Source organism: Coregonus lavaretus (genome assembly GCF_964263955.1).
Source record: "Coregonus lavaretus genome assembly, chromosome: 2".
Taxonomy (NCBI): domain Eukaryota; kingdom Metazoa; phylum Chordata; class Actinopteri; order Salmoniformes; family Salmonidae; genus Coregonus; species Coregonus lavaretus.
In genome coordinates, this window is record NC_139989.1 from 23,624,067 (window position 1) to 23,643,522 (window position 19,456).

Below are 19,456 nucleotides of genomic sequence, written 5' to 3' on the forward strand. Positions count from 1 at the left end.
CCTCTGTGCCCGCCCTCTCTTCCCCCTCCTCCGCCCAGGATCGTGGGTGGGGGTCCGGTCTACACTGTCCGGCGACTTCTGGATGTTCACCGCCGGGGTCGTGGTTTCCAGTACTTGGTGGATTGGGAGGGTTATGGTCCTGAGGAACATTCCTGGGTGCCCAGGAGCTTCATTGTGGATCCTGCTCTGGTCCGTGAATTTCATAGGTTACATCCCGATAAACCCTGTCGGCCGCCAGGTGGCGTCCGTAGAGGGGGGGGTACTGTTAGGCCTACTGCTGCTAGGTAGCTCTCTCTGCTCTCCCCCTCCCCTCTGTCTGTCCTTGATTGCAGGAGTGAAGTCTGGTGTGCGGGAGTCAGGGTTCGAGCTGCAGCTCATTCACCGTAATCACCTCAGCCTTAAAGACCCGGTCAAACTTGCCACTCATCGTCAGATCATAGTCAAGACTACCATGTTAGTTTTGCTGTTGACTCAACCTGCTTGTTTTCGCCCTTTGTGTTTTTGGCCTGTTCTAGTTACTTTTCTCCTGTGCCACAGATTATTGGAACCTGACTCCTGCCTCCGCTTCACTCCTGCCACCACCATCCTGCTTTCCACTACCGGACCTTCCTTTTGGACTCACCACGGACACTAGGACGTTACGGTACCACTCCTGCTCTGAACCTGGATCTGTTACCCTCCCTGTAAACCTGGACTTGCTCTTCCCCTATTATTGGAAACCTGGACAAATTGAACTTGTAAATAAACCTGTTAAACCTTCTCTGGCTCGGTGTAGTTGACTGCATTTGGGTTCAAAACCAGTTGAATCATGACAGCTACCTGCCCCAATGCATAGTGCCAACTGTAAAGTTTGGTGGAGGAGGAATAATGGTCTGGGGCAGTTTTTCATGGTTCGGGCTTGGCCCCTTAGTTCCAGTGAAGGGAAATCCTAATGCTACACCATACAATGACATTCTAGACAATTCTGTGCTTCCAACTTTGTGGCAACAGTTTGGGGAAGGTCCTTTCCTGTTTTAGCGTGACAATGCCCCCGTGCACAAAGCAAGGTTCATACAGAAATAGTTTTTCGAGATCGGTGTGGAAGAACTTGACTGGCCTGCACAGAGCCCTGACCTCAACCCCATCAAACACCTTTTGGATGAATTGGAACACTGACTGCGAGCCAGGCCTAATCGCCCAACATCAGTGATCAACCTCACTAGTGGAAAGCCTTCCCAGAAAAGTGGAGGCTGTTATAGCAGCAAAGGGGGAACCAACTCCATATTAATGCCCATGATTTTGGAATGAGATGTTCGACGAGCAGGTGTCCACATACTTTTGGTCATGTAGTGTACTTCCATAAAAAAGATTAACTGGTACCAGGGGACCTTCAGACAAGTCTTCTGACATTTGTGAGTGTTTTAGAGCAAAACTTGAGAGTCTCATCTTTCCACAGAGGGGTCATATTAGTGTGTAGCCCAAACTGTTCGAACGCTAAAGACAGAAGTTGGAAGATCAGCTGTACCTACTTCAGATGAGTCCCAAGACGCTTGTGGGGTTCATAAAGCAAAACGGAGAACACCATCGTGTTCGTGAGAGTCTCGTAATAGTTCGGACGCTAAATCAAATCAAATGTTATTTGTCACATGCGCCGAATACAACAGGTGTAGACCTTACCATGAAATGCTTACTTACAAGCCCTTAACCAACAATGCAGTTTCAAGAAAATGAGAGTTATGAAAATAGTTACTTAATAAACTAAAGTTTAAAAAAGTAACACCATAAAACAACAATAACGAGGCTATATACAGGGGTTACCGGTACCGAGTCAATGTGCGGGGGTACCGGTTAGTCGAGGTAAGTGATGCAATATGTCCATGAAGGTAGGGGTGAAGTGACTATGCATAGATAATAAACAGCGAGTATCAGCAGTGTAAAAAATAAATGCAATGCAAATAGTCCGGTTAGCCATTTTATGAATTGTTCAGCAGCCTTATGGCTTGGGGGTAGAAGCTGTTAAGGAACCTTTTGGACCTAGACTTGGCGCTTCGGTACCGCTTGCCGTGCGGTAGCAGAGAAAACAATATATTACTTGGGTGGCTGGAGTCTTTGACAATGTTTTGTACTGTAGCCGTACTAGGTGGTGATGCAACCGGTCAGGATGCTCTTGATGGTGCAGCTGTAGAACCTTTTGAGGATCTGAGGACCCATGCCAAATCTTTTCAGTCTTCACGACTGTCTTGGTGTGTTTGGACCATGATAGTTTTTTGGTGATGTGGACACCAAGGAACTTGAAGCTCTCGACCCACGTCGATGTGAATGGGGACGTGTTCGCCCCTCGTTTTCCTGTAGTCCACGATCAGCTCCTTTGTCTTGCTCACGTTGAGGGAGAGGTTGTTGTCCTGGCACCACTCTGCCAGGACTCTGACCTCTGTCTCATCATTGATGGTGATCAGGCCTACCACCATTGTGTCGTCAGCAAACTTAATGATGTTGTTTGAGTCGTTCTTGGCCACGCAGTCATGGGTGAACAGGGAGTACAGGAAGGGACTAAGCACGCACCCCTGAGGGGCCCCTGTGTTGAGGATCAGCATGGCAGATGTGTTGTTGCCTACCCTTACCCCCTGGGGGCGACCCGTCAGGAAGTCAAGTTGCAGAGGGAGGTGTTTAGTCCCAGGGTCCTTGGCTTAGTGATGAAATTTGTGGGCACTATGGTGTTGAACGCTGAGCTGTAGTCAATGAACAGCATTCTTACATATGTGTTCCTTTTGTCCAGGTGGGAAAGGGCAGTGTGGAGTGCATATTGAAATTGCGTCATCTGTGGGGGCAGTATGCGAATTGGAGTGGGTCTAGGGTTTCTGGGATGATGGTGTTGATGTGAGTCATGACCAGCCTTTCAAAGCACTTCATGGCTACCGACGTGAGTGCTACGGGGCAGTAGTCATTTAGGCAGGTTATCTTGGCATTTTTGGGCACAGGGACTATGGTGGTCTTCTTGAAACATGTAGGTATTACAGACTCAGTCAGGGAGAGGTTGAAAATGTCAGTGAAGACACTTGCCAGTTGGTCCGTGCATGCTGTGAGGACACATCCTGGTAATCCATCTGGCCCCGTGGCCTTGTGAACGTTGACCTATTTAAATGTCTTGCTCACATCGGCTACGGTGAGCGTGATCATGCAGTCGTCTGGAAAAGCTGGTGCTCTCATGCATGCTTCAATCGCTACAGACGATTAGTGAGAAGACCGATTTTCGGGATGTCTCATGGTCTGACAAACATCTCTGCAACATTTCACTTCAGCTGCAGAAGTGCAAACCCCCCCCCCCCCCCCCCCAGATATCTCTAGCTTAAATGTGCAGATTTTGATGGGGACTTTTTTATTATGCTAATTAGATTCATGTGGGGCCGCGGAAATCGACTCTAGGGGGTTAAGGGGAAAGTAATTGAAACGTAATTGAAAGTAATCAGATTATGTTACTGAGTTTGGGTAATCCAAAAGTTTGGTTAATTTTGGACAGGTAACTAGTAACTAGTAATTGTAACAAATTACATTTAGAATATAACCCACCCAACCCTGCTAATGAATATGACTCTAATGTGTTTTTCCTGAGGTAATGAAGCTTGTTGGACAGACCAGTGATGGACTGTGGTGCAGAAATTAAGGAGGAGTATGCCTATGTGTTTGAGGATTTGTACCAAATGGCACTCTATTCCCTGTATAGTATTCTACATTTGACCAGTGCCAATAAGGGATAGGGTCCCATTTGGGACACACACCTAAGTCAGGACTAGCGTATTCCACAGGGGTTGCAGCAAGTAGTTAGTAGTGATCATCATCAAGATCAACGGTAGAGTGAGTGGGCGTCTCTAATGGTATGTCTACGAGAGCATTCAGTCACATCAAAAACATACAAATCTATCAGAAAATAATATTTACATGAGGATTTAAACCACCTAGACAGTAGAGGTTGCATTTTCACTGGTCATGTTAAAACATATTTGAGTGTTATGGTATTTTGACAGGAAACTCATGAGCGAATGAAATAATGTTGATGTAGCAGCTAATTTAGATTTTGCGATGTAAGCATAGATCATCAGTTTCAATATAGAAAGCTGTTTACAGTTTGTACCTTAGAGATCAAAATGTTCTCTCATTCTCTTAACTCAGCATGCGGCCAAACGACAAGGTGACATTATATTCTGTCCAGTCCCTGAGAAGTGAACATGGGCTGAGTTGTAAATGGCACCCTATTCCCTATATAGTACACACCTTTCGACCAGAGCCCATAGGGTGCCATTTGGGATGCACACATGTGCACACATTCACCATTCATCAACACACAAAACAACCTGTGACTGTGTCATCACTTACAAGCTACATCAACACCCTGACTACATCAACACCCTCTCCCCCTCCTCCTCTCCTCATTCCGTCTGTCTCGTCCTCTGAACAAGAGCCAACAGGTCCCCTGGTGGAGTAGCTAAAGTAGTCAGAGGACAAGTGATATACGATCTATTTCAGCATGCAAAAAATAATACACCTCTTATTTGTTTGATTTTGTCTCTGTCTCACCTCAGGGGTCTATATCACGGCTCTTCTCGACCGTTAATGATGTCAAAGTAGATGATAACAGTATGATTATTCCGCCTGGCCGGAGCCCCTCTTTAGCGGCAGAGATGTGTCATATCTTAAATGACTGTTGATTGCAGGACTCGGGGCCCGGAGCTGAAAACTAAAAGCGTATCGCCTCTGAAGCAGTTGTATTATCGCGACAGGGGGGAGGTGGTGAAAAGCCCTCTCCTATTCATCAGAGCATTCAGACAAAGCATATTTAACCACATAAAGGAGAGAAAATTGCCTGGTAAATAACACAGACCGGGGTAAAGATTTCTCCCATCTTGACAGACTTAAATAGCCCTATTACATGATGGCCTCTCGGGCTTTCATCTATTACATCAAGGCGGTAGAAAAGAAAATTACAATTGTTATTCCCCATCTGCTGTGCCCCTATCCACCTATTACCCTGTGGCCTGCAGCACTCACTGAATACAGACAGCATGGAGGAAATATGTGTGTGTGTGCTTGTGCGCATCTATGCGTATGTGCGCGTGTGTGCCTGCGTGGGTGTGTGTGTGGTGATGGAAAGGAGAGGTTGTAGTGGTGGTGAAGAATAGAGGAAGAGAGTGATATACTATATGTGTTTGTTTGAGAGGGCTTCATGAGCCTGTTTGTGGTGTGTGTGTGTGTGTGTGTTCTTCAGACTCACCATCAACTCTCTGAATCTACTGGCCCTGCCACTTTAAATCTCTCACCGACCCCCAAAATGTATCCTATGCCTCATCAACATAGACACCCCTTTGTTAATTCAATGAAAGTCTATGTCCCCCACCCTGTAGGTCCCACTACACACACACACTGCCCCCTTCATCTCAGATATGACGTGTGATAAAGGCGATGGATGATTGTTTCCTGGGTCATTATTTATCCTAATCAGGCTGCTAATTACAGGCCATTATAATGTGTGTGTGTGTGTGTGTGTGTGTGTGTGTGTGTGTGTGTGTGTGTGTGTGTGTGTGTGTGTGTGTGTGTGTGTGTGTGTGTGTGTGTGTGTGATACAGGGGCCCTACTCCCAGCAACCTCGGACATCGCCCTACATGATGGATGGTGACTTTTTATCTCCAACAAAACAGGGTCAAGATGCAAGCCCAAAGACACAAGGTGCTCTATCCACAGAAATGGAATGACTAGACTGGGCATCCATAATCAAGTCAATGATGCCATTTTGGGTGGACTGATGGCAATTTTGAGTGTCCCCATAGGACTAAAAGCAGGAAGTCAAAGCAGGAATTTCAGCATTCAATCTCTTTTCTCAGGAACCGGAGAGAATGGAGATCAGTTGGAGGACTGGTGGAGATGGATTTTCAGAGCAGAGTCACTGTGTACTGTTGTTGGTGCAGTGGGGGTTAATGCTAGGAGCAGATGGTGATGCTTGTTATGCTGAATAAATATGCTTAGCACATTCTTTATTTACACACATTTTTGCACACTCACGCACACACATGGACGCATGCACATACGCACACACCCCACAAACACACAGACACAAACACACACCTTTGCCAATCATTCCATTTTCTATGGTAGCAGCGCTGAACTGGAACACACCTATCAGCCCCGACTTCATCAAATTCAGATGAGAGAGAGGGGAGAATGACAGAGGGAGTCCCGAAGGGGCTCAGAGTGTGCATGTGATCCCGACGGGGCTCAGAGCGTCTGTGACTCAGAAGGCCTTCGGAAAGCATTTGTCCCAAATGGCACCCTATTCCCTATATAGTGCACTACTTTTGACTAGACCCCTATGGGCCCTGGTCAAGTAGTGCACTATAAAGGGAATAGGGTGCCATTTGGGATGCATGCACAGCCTTATCGCCCCAGTGATCCCATTACAATTAGAGGAGGATACTCAACAATGTCAATATAATTAATATAATTATTAAAAAGGCCTTGGACAAAGACTGAGCTGAAATGAACACCAGGGAGGATGGAGCTTTTGAAGGAGCACTCTAAATTAAGGTATTCTTTCTTTCTCCTTTCTTTCATTCTTTCTTTCTTTCTTTCTTTCTTTCTATGTTCTTTCTTCAGTGTTGCTTTTCTATCATGCAGTGTTATTTCAAATGTTTCAAGGTTGATTGGTTTTAAATGTCAAGAGGAAATTCATCTTAAGGTGGATTAGAGAGAGAGGGAGGGATAGGAGATGTAGCTGTGAATGAATAACACAAACATAATTGTGATTTTCTGTGTTGTGTCTTACAGTCAGAGGTTGAATTGTGATTTTCGTACACTGTAATCCCAAACAGTTGTACTAGCTCATAAGTAATAAGGTCATAACAGTCAAATGTCGTTATGCAGTTGACCAAACTATAAAGTGTTGAGCTCTGTTGAGATTTATGCCACTTTAATTGAAGAGGGCTCAATATTTTATAGGTAATTTGTGTGGAACGCTCAAAAAAGTTTAGGTAGTGTCATGACGTTATCGACGTCATGACGTTCTGGTGGGTGGGTCATCTCTCCCTCAGGAAAGCTGAGTCAGCCATCTTGAATTTGCCGAGATGCGGGGATGTTTGGGCCACCCGTGTGGATGTGGAACACAGTTTAATTTGTTTTAATTTGTTTGCAATGCGCAGTTTTATGCTGCTCGCTTGAAACCACCACCACCTCCGTTTTTATCATTAGTCTTATTGCCTTCGTTTTCTTAAGCGCCATCTTATCATCACCTCTGATTTGGTAAGTAACTCTAATGTTTTTTTTTTTGTTTTTTTTTAAATTGAATTTCGATAGTCTTAAATGTGGAACTGGGAATACATTTGTACAATGTGCACAGTGAATATTTGTTGTAAATAGTTTAAAAATCTAAGTAATTGTAACTTTAGAAGTTGTTAAATATGTGACAAATACGTTACGTTACTTCATCTTACAACGGTGTAACGTTATCAGCAGGTTTCCTGGATGAACTACATTTCCCATAATGCATGTTTGCCCGGGACATTGACGGTGGAGGAAGGTCCATGAGTTTTCGCTGTTCGCCGGTAATGGAAGTGCGTACTGTGAGTATACTTATTTCAATAAGTGTCTGCCTTACACAGTACATATTTTACGTTATCGAGCTGTGTGTACGTGTGTGCTAGCGTGAAACGAACAATGCTAAACAACATAATGTGAGTGTGTTATCATGATGCTAACCAGGCCTGTGTTTGTATTTCTTCCTAGGCTCAAGTGTGTGGTTGTGAGATCATCTCGAAATCCTTTTAACAGTTCAGGTAGGATGTATTATGAAATAGTGTTACTAATGTAATACATTGCTAAAACCAAGTATAGAGTGTATTTGTTATAATTCATTGGTATTAGATTTAAAAGGTGATCGAATAGCTCCTGATTTGTAATGTCATTAATGCATTTCTTTTGAAGCAATGTTTTTAAAAAATGTACAAGTGAATAGGTTGGTTTACTTTTAAGTTTAAATTTCCCACGTATCTCGTTAAAGTTTTGACCAATGAGCTAACTTGTTAAGTTGTGGCCAATGGGAGAGTGGACTGGTTGCCGGGAAAAAAGGGAGGGAAAAGTTGAAAGAAGGGAGAGGAGAGACGTTAGTGGGGTTGGTGAAGGAAAAACGACCAAAGGAAACGATAAAGAGAGAACAAAACCATACCTACAGAGTTTTTTTTAAGGGAAATCCTGATTTTATTTCTATAAGAGAGTGTTTATTATTTAGTTAAGAAAGACCAAGTGGAGACTGAAGCTGCCGTCGCATTGTGGAGACATTCGACATCCTAGAGGTTAGCCTAGCATCGTGCAAGACTTGGAGAGAATTGCTTGTGACGATCAGTTCGGGTTTCCAACGGATGTCTGTTGCTGCTACCGAGTACTGGCTGCATTGATAGCTGTGTTCGCGGTGGATCTTGTGAGGACACCTGCACGGAACTACTATATTTTGCTGAGGCATTATCTACAAGTAGTGAGTAACTACAAATGTGGGGTGGACTTCGGGACTTTATGTATGTCGTCATTTTTTTTATGAGCTCCAACGCGCGCCCAGGGTTTAAGCAAGCTTGCAAATAATTTGGACATGGGGTTGTGGAAAAATCATTGGGGTTTATAATTTGTATTTCTTTTGATGTGATACATTGAACATTTGATTAATATAGATCTTGAACCTTATGTCTGTTGTATTGGTGGAGTCATTTACTGTTTCAGTTTCATTTAATGCATGGGAAAGCATATCCTTATAACAATAACCAAGTCTATAATCATTCTATCTGAAGTTAATACCCTATTTGTCATTCACCCTAGCAAGTTTACAATAGGGATTCTTATTGGAGATGTCCTTCTCACCTAATATCCCATGCTGTTCAGATATTCTAAATAAGGTAATATCGTGAGAGTCAAATTCGAGCCTGGTGAGAGGGTTACACTAATAATTGGTTTTATTTTATGTGTTTCCACAGTCATTCTTTTGCTATTTCTCTAAATGTTTTTATCTCAACTGTGGGGTCAACAGTTGATCACTTGAACCCTTTATTAATACTTTGTTAAATACAAAGAACAACAACAGAAATAGCAGATCTATAAGCACACAACTTTGATGCTTTGCTTGTTAATAACTAACTTGCTTATCTTTTAACATTTTCATTTTTACTATAATTAGTGTACAATGAATGTTTTTGATATTTGTGTAATTATTATTGTAATGGATATTTTTTGTCCATGTAGGAACAACGTGATGTAAATATGAGACGGGCCCTCGTCCTTCGTGCACTTCCTGTGTACCTGCGTGAAGATGCCTCCAAGTTTTTCAGGACCTGTAATGTAAGTGTACTGGCCTCACTATCAATCCCTTTGCTTAGCTATTCAGTCAGCTTAAACATGACATCACTCAAAGAACTCTAGGAGAACCAGAGGGGCATTCCAGAAAGCAGGTTATGTGAAAACCATCAGTATAGCCAATTGTATTTTTTCCAACAACGTAATTTAAAAGTCCGTGTTTCTAGTTTGTCGCCGCATTGAGTATGAGATAAAATGTTTTTATATTTCTTTTTCAGCCGATTTTAAATAAAACAAAATAGCCTAAAATAAAACATTGAACAACATTCAACCACTTCCTTAAAGGCTAATATAAAATAAAGTGATGTTAAATTCAAAATGAAAAGACGACTGCATCTGAAACTCTGTCAGTGATTTATATAACAGCCGCAGCCAGAAAATGTCTGCTTCCTGTTTTCTCCCGTTACCATGGTGAATAACCGTATCGGAGCTCCATTGATGATGGCTTTTTACTAGTCGTCAGGCACAAGCTCAACTCCGAGTTAACGTACTCTGAGTCAACTTACCTAACTCAGATCAGCTGTTCTGTAACTGAAAACTCAGTTTCACTTCACAGGGTAAGTCAACTCTGAGTTCAGGGTTAGGCTCAGTTTGTTGAACCTCCTTTCTGGAATAGCCCCCAGAACCTGTTTATGAAGTTTCCTTGAGTTGTTATTCTGCAAACTGACATGTAGAAATTACATAAATGAAAAGGTAAGTATAAAGAATTCCACTAAACAAAAAGTATGCTTACAGGTAGGTGTGAAACTAACATAAAATAATAAGCATGTGTAAAGAAAATAGTTTAAACATGTAGCTTAGTTGCAGTCTAAGTGCAAAGTGACCGTAATGTCTAGACATCATTAGCATGATTTGTATCCTTGAGGGGCTGAACTCATTTTTGTATTATTTGTGTTTTATAGTCAGCAGATGGTCCAGACCTCACTGACACTCCGGTGGCTCTCCTGACAGTTGTCACTGATGATACTACTGATGCGGCCCTCTTCAGCCCTGAGAGCATCTGTATTGTCGTGGAAGATGAAATACTTGTGAGTGGTCCCACAAACCTGGCTGACTCATTTCTCCTGCTCTTTGGGTATGTCTATGCACTAGACCTACAGTACCCAAAGAATCTTGAGCTTACATTCACATTTATCCAAAAAGTTGTGATGTGTCTTGAGGACAACAAACCACTGAAAGGCCGTCTACTGACACTGAAGAATGATTTGTTCAATGAGTGAATCACTCAGAATGGACTATTTGTTGAGCTGAGTATTGAGGATGTTTTTTGTTTTTTTCCCCTCTTTACAAATGTAATAATTTGCCTCTTCTACCTCATGTTTAATATGTTACACTGTTTGCCTCTTCTACCTCAGATTTAATACATTGATTGTTAATAGATAAATATCACAACATTGACGTATTGCCAAGCCCAAGTTTTTGTACTGTACTTGTGGGAAACGACTGTTGAATTCATGCACTATACATGTTTAATGTTGTGTGACCTAATGCTTACCTTGATGTTGCCAGTTGAAGTACGGCACAGTAGAAACCAGTACTTTTATTTGAATGTTTTATTTTAAAAAAGTGAGTTGCAGCCTTCAAGGTACAGTAAGTGCCAAAACGTTTTAAATGGCTCCACATTCTAATAGTTGTCATTGCTGTTGAGGATGGATTATAATTAGAATCTTATTTAATTTTATCATGAAGCCTTTGTGAGTTTTTATCATAATGTTTACTGAATAGTGTGATATGGAGACCCAAAATACTGAAGCTACCCTCTGTAGCAATGACCACTATCAGAATATGGAACTATTAACACTTAATGTACTTTAAAACACATTTTGTTTTTATGGAGTCATTTCCTTTTCCTTTTTTGTTTTAATTTATGACAAGCACTTTGTTTTGACTGAGCTCCTTTTGATTCGTGCCTTTTTAAAAGCACATTGTGTTGAATAAAAAAAAAGTTAAATTGTCACTGTGGTGTCACTTTCATGTTTTCTAACATTATTCGCTGATTATAATTGTGTAATGGACCGACATCAGTATTTCAGTTTAGAATTAATTTTGTTTGCATGTCCCACATTATGAGTTGAAGAATATTGAAAATTTTGAGTGTATTTCACACATTATATGAGTTGAAGAATATTTAATATTTTGAGTGTATTTCCCACATTTATGAGTTGAAGAATATTGAAAGTTTTGAGTGTATTTCCCACATTATATGAGTTGAAAAATATTGAAAATTTTGAGTGTATTTCCCACATTATATGAGTTGAAAAATATTGAAAATTTTGAGTGAATTACTCCCTAATTATAAGTTGAGGAATATCAATATTTATAAGATAACATTGAGATAATTTAAGGCAACTGTAAATGTAATTTTTATTTTATGTAAACTTAAAACATTTAAAAACATCACTAAAATATTTTTGTGTAATCTGTTACAAAATAATTTTTGAGTTATGTGAACTTATTAGGGTTTACAGTGTACATAATGGAAGTGACCTCAAATTACTTTCCTACTTGATACAACTTTAGAATAAATTACTACCCTCGGATGACAAAACATATAATTCCACCCAATTTAACCCCTACTTACCATAATATTATCTATTTTATTACTATTATAATCAATATAAAGTCATGTTAAAGATGCCCTTATGCTAGCCGACCCTGCTCCGCCTCACAGTGTGCTCAGAGTACCTTACCTCCTGGGTGATGAAAATGTTTTTAAAGAACTGATAATGAGCAGGCGTTATTCATTTTACTATTTTTACATAAGAACGTGATTAAACCTGAAGCCGGATCAATAGTGAATGCTGCAGCTGTATTGTCTGGTAGTGTCGTGGGTGTGCTGTGCAGTGCAGTGCTCTCTTACTGTACTGAAGCATATGTGTTTTTTAAGCTTTACACCTTCCAATCATTTCCAAGCAACGTGTTAATGATGCCATGGTATGTGGAGGAACACAAGGGATTAAGCATGATGGTATTACTGAGGAAAACAGGGACAGAAATCATGTATGCAAGAATGCTGTTATGCATATTTAACACGCTCTGTGCCCTAGTCAAAAGTAGTGCACTATATAGGGAATAGGGTGCCATTTGGATACAAGGGTCTTTCCACGAAAAGAGTGCCTTTTGTGTCACTTTGATATTTTAACTAGAAACGGTGCACCAATATTGCATTTTAAAAGCTTGTTATATTAAATGAAGTGCCCCTTAATATAGACCACATGGATCGTAAAAATAAAATAAAAAGATTTTGAATATGAATAAAGACTTGCTGAAGTGTTAATATTCAGCATTTTGACATGTCCCTCCACACACCCTCTGTGACTTCCAGGAAGATTTTAACCCACTTAAACCCCAAGTTTTCACCATCATTGTAAAATCATGGTTATTTTGTTATTTTGACAAAGTCATTTCTGAAGATTATTATTTCTTTCATGTGATTAGTGATTTAATTTATGTATGCCACTCATTTTAAGGTCAATCCTGTTACGTGAACCCAACTCTCAATTTAATATGGTAAATATATTCATTTTTAATTACTTTTTTCAAAAGAAACATTAAACTTCTAATTGTTAAATCATAGTGTAAAAGCAGGTGAGCTGGTTCTATTCTTTTTGGCAATTTTCTGGTGTTTTGTGGTGGAAAACTGAGTGGGTCAAGCATAAAACGTCAACCCTGTTACCCATCGATAGACTGGCTAGAAATAGATTTTAAAAATTGCCAGTCCTTGTTGCACACATCAAGCTTCCATTCCCCCTGTCACAAGGGGATTTATGGCTGAAAACGTCAACCCTGTTACGGTCAACCCTGCTACTTTATTTGGCACTTAATAGGCACTTGCTATAGTCATTTTTTTATTTAACCCCGCTTGAGATGGGAAAACATGTTTTTATGAGGTTGAACGTGCTCTTAAAATTTGGTAAAATCAACAACAACAAAAAATACCAAGTTACACTTCTCAAAAGGCACCAAATTGGTGGAACGACCCACAAACTGTTAATATAATTGCTCTGCTGTGGATATGTGAAAGCTGTTGATCACACTGACTACATCAGTGTCCCCTCTGTTTTATTGGTTGTATATATCAGTACAATCAGACCAGGGACCTATTCCCTGCGGCTGCACAAACAAGCACACGCACTCACATGCGCATGGATGCACTCACACACCCACATGTGCACGGACACATATGCACCAGAGCACACACACACAAACACAGCTAATCAAACTCCTACCAGGCTTAAAAATTGAACCTCTCCTAAAGCACCACCACTGTAAACACACTGCTGTGTTCTTCAGGGCCCTCTGTCCTTGACTGTGGCAATAACAAATCAGGTTGCGGTGGAGAGACACTGTATTCACTGGGAATAATCACAGTGATTCGAGCGGCACTGCTCCACACACATGGAGCAGAAGCCAACAAAAGGGTAGAGAACATATTCCTCCCTCTCGGTACTCAAAAGGAGAAAAAGGAAAAAAGCTCTGAAATTAATTGTGAAGCAAGATATTTACTCATGAAGGTATTTATGTACAGTACCAGTCAAAAGTTTGGACACACCTATTCATTCAATGGTTCTTCAGTCTAAAATGTTCTACAGTCGTGGTCAAAAGTTTTGACTTCACAAAGTTTGCTGCCTCAGTGTTTTTAGATATTTTTGTCAGATGTTACTATGGTATACTGAAGTATAATTCCATAAGCATTCCATAAGTGCCAAAGGCTTTTATTGACAATTACATTAAGTTTATGCAAAGAGTCAATATTTGCAGTGTTGACCCTTCTTTTTCAAGACCTCTGCAATCCGCCGTGGCATGCTGTCAATTAACTTCTGGGACACATCCTGACTGATGGCAGCCCATTCTTGCATAATCAATGATTGGAGTTTGTCAGAATTTGTGGGTTTTTGTTTGTCCACCCGCATCTTGAGGATTGACCACAAGTTCTCAATGGAATTAAGGTCTGGAGAGTTTCCTGGCCATGGACCCAAAATGTCGATGTTTTGTTCCCCGAGCCACTTAGTTATCACTTTTGCCTTATGGCAAGGTGCTCCATCATGCTGGAAAAGGCATTGTTCATCACCAAACTGTTCTTGGATGGTTGGGAGAAGTTGCTCTCGGAGGATGTGTTGGTACCATTCTTTATTCATGGCTGTGTTTTTAGGCAAAATTGTGAGTGAGCCCAATCCGTTGGCTGAGAGGCAACCCCACACATTAATGGTCTCAGGATGCTTTACTGTTGGCATGACACAGGACTGATGGTAGCGTTCACCTTGTCTTCTCCGGACAAGCTTTTTTTCCGGATGCCCTAAACAATCGGAAAGGGGATTCATCAGAGAAAATTACTTTAACCCAGTCCTCAGCAGTCCAATCCCTATACCTTTTGCAGAATATCAGTCTGTCCCTGATGTTTTTCCAGGAGAGAAGTGGCTTCCTCGCTGCCCTTCTTGACACCAGGCCATCCTCCAAAAGTATTCGCCTCACTGTGCGTGCAGATGCACTCACACCTGCCTGCTGCCATTCCTGAGCAAGCTCTGCACTGGTGGTGCCCCGATCCCGCAGCTGAATCAACTTTAGGAGATGGTCCTGGCGCTTGCTGGACTTTCTTGGGCGCCCTTAAGCCTTCTTCACAACAATTGAACCTCTCTCCTTGAAGTTCTTGATTATCTGATAAATGGTTGATTTAGGTACAATCTTACTAGCAGCAATATCCTTGCATGTGAAGCCCTTTTTGTGCAAAGCAATGATGACGGCACGTTTCCTTGCAGGTAACCATGGTTAACAGAGGAAGAACAATGATTTCAAGCACCACCCTCCTTTTAAAGCTTCCAGTCTGTTATTCTAACTCAATCAGCATGACAGAGTGATCTCCAGCCTTGTCCTTGTCAACACTCTCACCTGTGTTAATGAGAGAATCACTGACATGATGTCAGCTGGTCCTTTTGTGGCAGGGCTGAAATGCAGTGGAAATGTTTTTGGGGGATTAAGTTCATTTTCATGGCAAAGAGGGAATTTGCAATTAATTGCAATTCATCTGATCACTCTTCATAACATTCTGGAGCATATACAATTGCCATCATAAAAACTGTAGCAGCAGACTTTGTGAAAATTAATATTTGTGTTATTCTCAAAACGTTTGACAACGACTGTACATTGCAGACCTTGTATTTATTTATTTTATTTCACCTTTATTTAACCAGGTAAGACAGTTGAGAACAAGTTCTCATTTACAACTGCGACCTGGCCAAGATAAAGCAAAGCAGTGCGATAAAAACAACAACAACACAGAGTTACATATGGAATAAACAAAACGTACAGTCAATAACACAATAGAAAATCTACATACAGTGTGTGCAAATCACTGCTAGGCAAATCCCCGCCTTATCTTAGCTCATTGGTCATCATAGCAGCACCCACCCGTAGTCTGCGCTCCAGCAGGTATATCTCACTGGTCATCCCCAAAGCCAACACCTCCTTTGGCCGCCATTCCTTCCAGTTCTCTGCTGCCAATGACTGGAACGATTTGCAAAAATCTCTGAAGCTGGAGACTCTTATCTCCCTCACTAACTTTAAGCATCAGTTGTCAGAGCACCTTACCGATCACTGCACCTGTACACAGCCCATCTGAAATTAGCCCACCCAACTACCTCATCCCTATATTGTTATTTATTTTGCTATTTTGCACCCCAGTATCTCTATTTGCACATCATCTCTTGCACATCTAGCATTCCAGTGTTAATACAAATTGTAATTATTTTGCACTATAGCCTATTTATTGCTTTACCTCCATAACTTGCTACATTTGCACACACTGTATATATATTTTCTGTTGTATTTTTTGACTTTATGTTTTTTTACCCCATATGTAACTCTGTGTTGTTGTTTTTATCGCACTGCTTTGCTTTATCTTGGCCAGGTCGCAGTTGTAAATGAGAACTTGTTCTCAACTGGCTTACCTGGTTAAATAAAGGTGAAATAAAATAAATAAAAAAAAATGCAGTAAGTTATGGAGGTAAGGCAATAAATAGGCCATAGTGCAAAATAATTACAATTTAGTATTAACACTGGAGTGATAGATGTGCAGAAGATGATGTGCAAATAGAGATACTGGGGTGCAAATGAGCAAAATAAATAACAATGTAAATAACAATATGGGGATGAGGTAGTTGGGTGGGCTTATTACAGATGGGCTGTGTACAGGTGTAGTGATCGGTAAGGTGCTCTGACAACTGATGCTTAAAGTTAGTAAGGGAGATAAGTGTCTCCAGCTTCAGAGATTTTTGCAGTTCATTCCAGTCATTTGCAGCAGAGAACTGGAAGGAATGGCGGCCAGATATACCTGCTGGAACGCATACTACGGGTGGGTGTTGCTTTGGTGACCAATGATCTAAGATAAGGCGGGGATTAGCCTAGAAGTGATTTATAGATGACCTGGAGCCAGTGGGTTTGGCGACTAATATGTAGTGAGGGCGAGCCAACGAGAGCGTACAGGTCACAATGGTGGGTAGTATATGGGGCTTTGGTGACAAAACGGATGGCACTGTGATAGACTACATCCAATTTGCTGAGTAGAGTGTTGGAAGCTATTTTGTAAATGACATCGCCGAAGTCAAGGATCGGTAGGATAGTCAGTTTTACAAGGGTATGTTTAGCAGCATGAGTGAAGGAGGCTTTGTTGCGAAATAGGAAGCCGAATCTAGACTTAACTTTGGATTGGAGATGCTTAATGTGAGTCTGGATGGAGAGTTTACGGTCTAACCAGACACCTACGTATTTGTAGTTGTCCACATATTCTAAGTCAGACCCGCTGAGAGTAGTGATTCTAGTCGGGCGGGCGGGTGCAAGCAGCGTTCGATTGAAGAGCATGCATTTAGTTTTACTAGCGTTTAAGAGCAATTGGAGGCCACGGAAGGAGTGTTGTATGGCATTGAAGCTTGTTTGGTGGTTTGTTAACACAGTGTCCAATGAAGGGCCAGATGTATACAAAATGGTGTCGTCTGCGTAGAGGTGGATCTGAGAGTCACCAGCAGCAAGCGCGACATCATTGATATACACATAGAATAGAGTCGGCCCAAGAATTGAACCCTGAGGCATCCCCATAGAGACTGCCAGATGTCCAGATAACAGGGCAAGTTGCAGCTGAGGGTGCAGAGCTTGAGGCTGGGGTAGGGGTAGCCAGGTGGAAAGCATGGCCAGCCGTAGCAAAATGCTTATTGAAATTCTCGATTATCGAATAATAGTGAAGACATCAAAACTATGAAATAACAAATATGGAATCATGTAGTAACCACAAAAGTGTTAAACTAATCTAAATATATTTTAGATTTTAGATTCTTCAAAGTAGCCACCCTTTGCCTTGATGACAGCTTTGCACACTCTTGGCATTCTCTCAACTAGCTTAATCTGAAATGCATTTCCAACAGTCTTGAAGGAGTTCCCACATATGCTGAGCACTTGTTGGCTGCTTTTCCTTCACTCTGTGGTCCAGCTCATGGCGTATTGCTGCAGAATGCTGTGGTAGCCATGCTGGTTAAGGTTGCCTTGAATTCAAATTAAATCACAGACAGTGTCACCAGCAAGGCACCCCCACACCATCATACCTCCTCCTCCTCCACATGCTTCACGGTGGGAACCACACATGCTGAGATCATCCGTTCACCTGCTCTGCGTCTCACAAAGACGGTTGGAACCAAAAATCTCAAACTTGGACTCATCAGACCAAAGGACAGATTTCCACCGGTCTAATGTCCATTGCTCGTGTTTCTTGGCCCAAGCAAGTCTCTTATTATTATTGGTGTCCTTTAGTAGTGGTTTCTTTGCAGCAATTCGACCATGAAGGCCTGATTCATGCAGTCTCCTCTGAACAGTTGATGTTGAGATGTGTCTGTTACTTGAACTCTGTGAAGCATTTATTTGGGCTGCAATTTCTGAGGCTGGTAACTCTAAGGAACTTATCCTCTGCAGCAGAGGTAACTCTGGGCCTTCCTTTCCTGTGGCGGTCCTCATGAGAACCAGTTTCATCATAGCGCTTGATGGTTTTTGCGACTGCACTTAAATAAACTTTAAAAGTTATTAAAATGTTCCGGATTTACTGACCTTCATGTCTTAAAGTAATGATGGACTGTCGTTTCTCTTCGCTTATTTGAGCTCTTCTTGCCATAATATGGACTTAGTATTTTACCAAATAGGGCTATATTCTGTATACCAACCCTACCTTGTCACAACACAACTGATTAGCTCAAATGCATTAAGGAGGAAAGAAATTCCACAAATTAACTTTTTACAAGGCACACCTGTTAATTGAAATGCATTCCAGGTGACTACCTCATGACGCTGGTTGAGAGAATGCCAAGAGTGTGCAAAGCTGTCATCAAGGCAAAAGGTGGCTCAAATATAAAATAACACTTTTTTATTTTCTACATGTGTCACGCCCTGGCTCTGGGGACACTGTTATGTTGAGCCAGGGTGTGTAGATCTATGTATTCTATTTCTATGTTGGGAGTTCTAGTTTGTTTATTTCTATGTTGGCCTGAGTGACTCCCAATCAGAGGCAACGAGTGTCAGCTGTGGCTGGTTGTCTCTGATTGGGAGCCATATTTAAACTGTCTGTTTTTCCCTTTGTGTTTGTGGGTTCTTGTTTCTAGTTGGTTTGTGTTAGACCGTGAACTGTCACGTTATTGTTTTGTTGTTTTGATCGTGTATCATAAATAAAGAGTATGTTCGTCTGCAACGCTGCGCCTTGGTCCTCATCTCTTACCGACGATCGTGACAACATGGGAGAAGTTGTATACTATTTTATACATTGTAGAATAATAGTGAAGAGATCAACATGAAATAACACATATGGTAAAAATAAAGAAAAACCATGGAATGAGTAGGTGTGTCCAAACTTTTGACTGGTACTCTATATTCCTCTATGTCTGTGTTTGAATAATAATACATACCTCCACCAACAGAAATGATTGTGAATTCATATTTTCTATGAAAGAATGTACATATTAAAGCGTTCATTTCCACATGACCTCTTATCTTTTCACAAAAGTGTTCATTATAAATAGTGGTTAGTTTTGTTTGATGGTTCAGAATCAGTAAAGAAAAACAGTCGTTGGTA

At 41.3% G+C, this 19,456-nt stretch overlaps 1 long non-coding RNA gene across 4 annotated transcripts; it reads left to right on the forward strand.

The window, feature by feature from the left end:
* Nucleotides 1-7,148: 7,148 nt before the first annotated feature.
* On the forward strand, nt 7,149-11,024 carry LOC311146696. Of its 4 annotated transcripts, none has more exons than XR_014614711.1 (6): nt 7,149-7,263; nt 7,474-7,565; nt 7,747-7,796; nt 8,249-8,491; nt 9,247-9,342; nt 10,260-11,024. It is a non-coding gene; the product is annotated as an uncharacterized lncRNA (long non-coding RNA). The 4 variants fall into 4 exon arrangements; XR_014614712.1 differs by having other exon boundaries at nt 7,477-7,565; XR_014614713.1 differs by lacking the exon at nt 7,149-7,263 and having other exon boundaries at nt 7,375-7,565.
* The last annotated feature ends 8,432 nt before the right edge of the window (nt 11,025-19,456 follow it).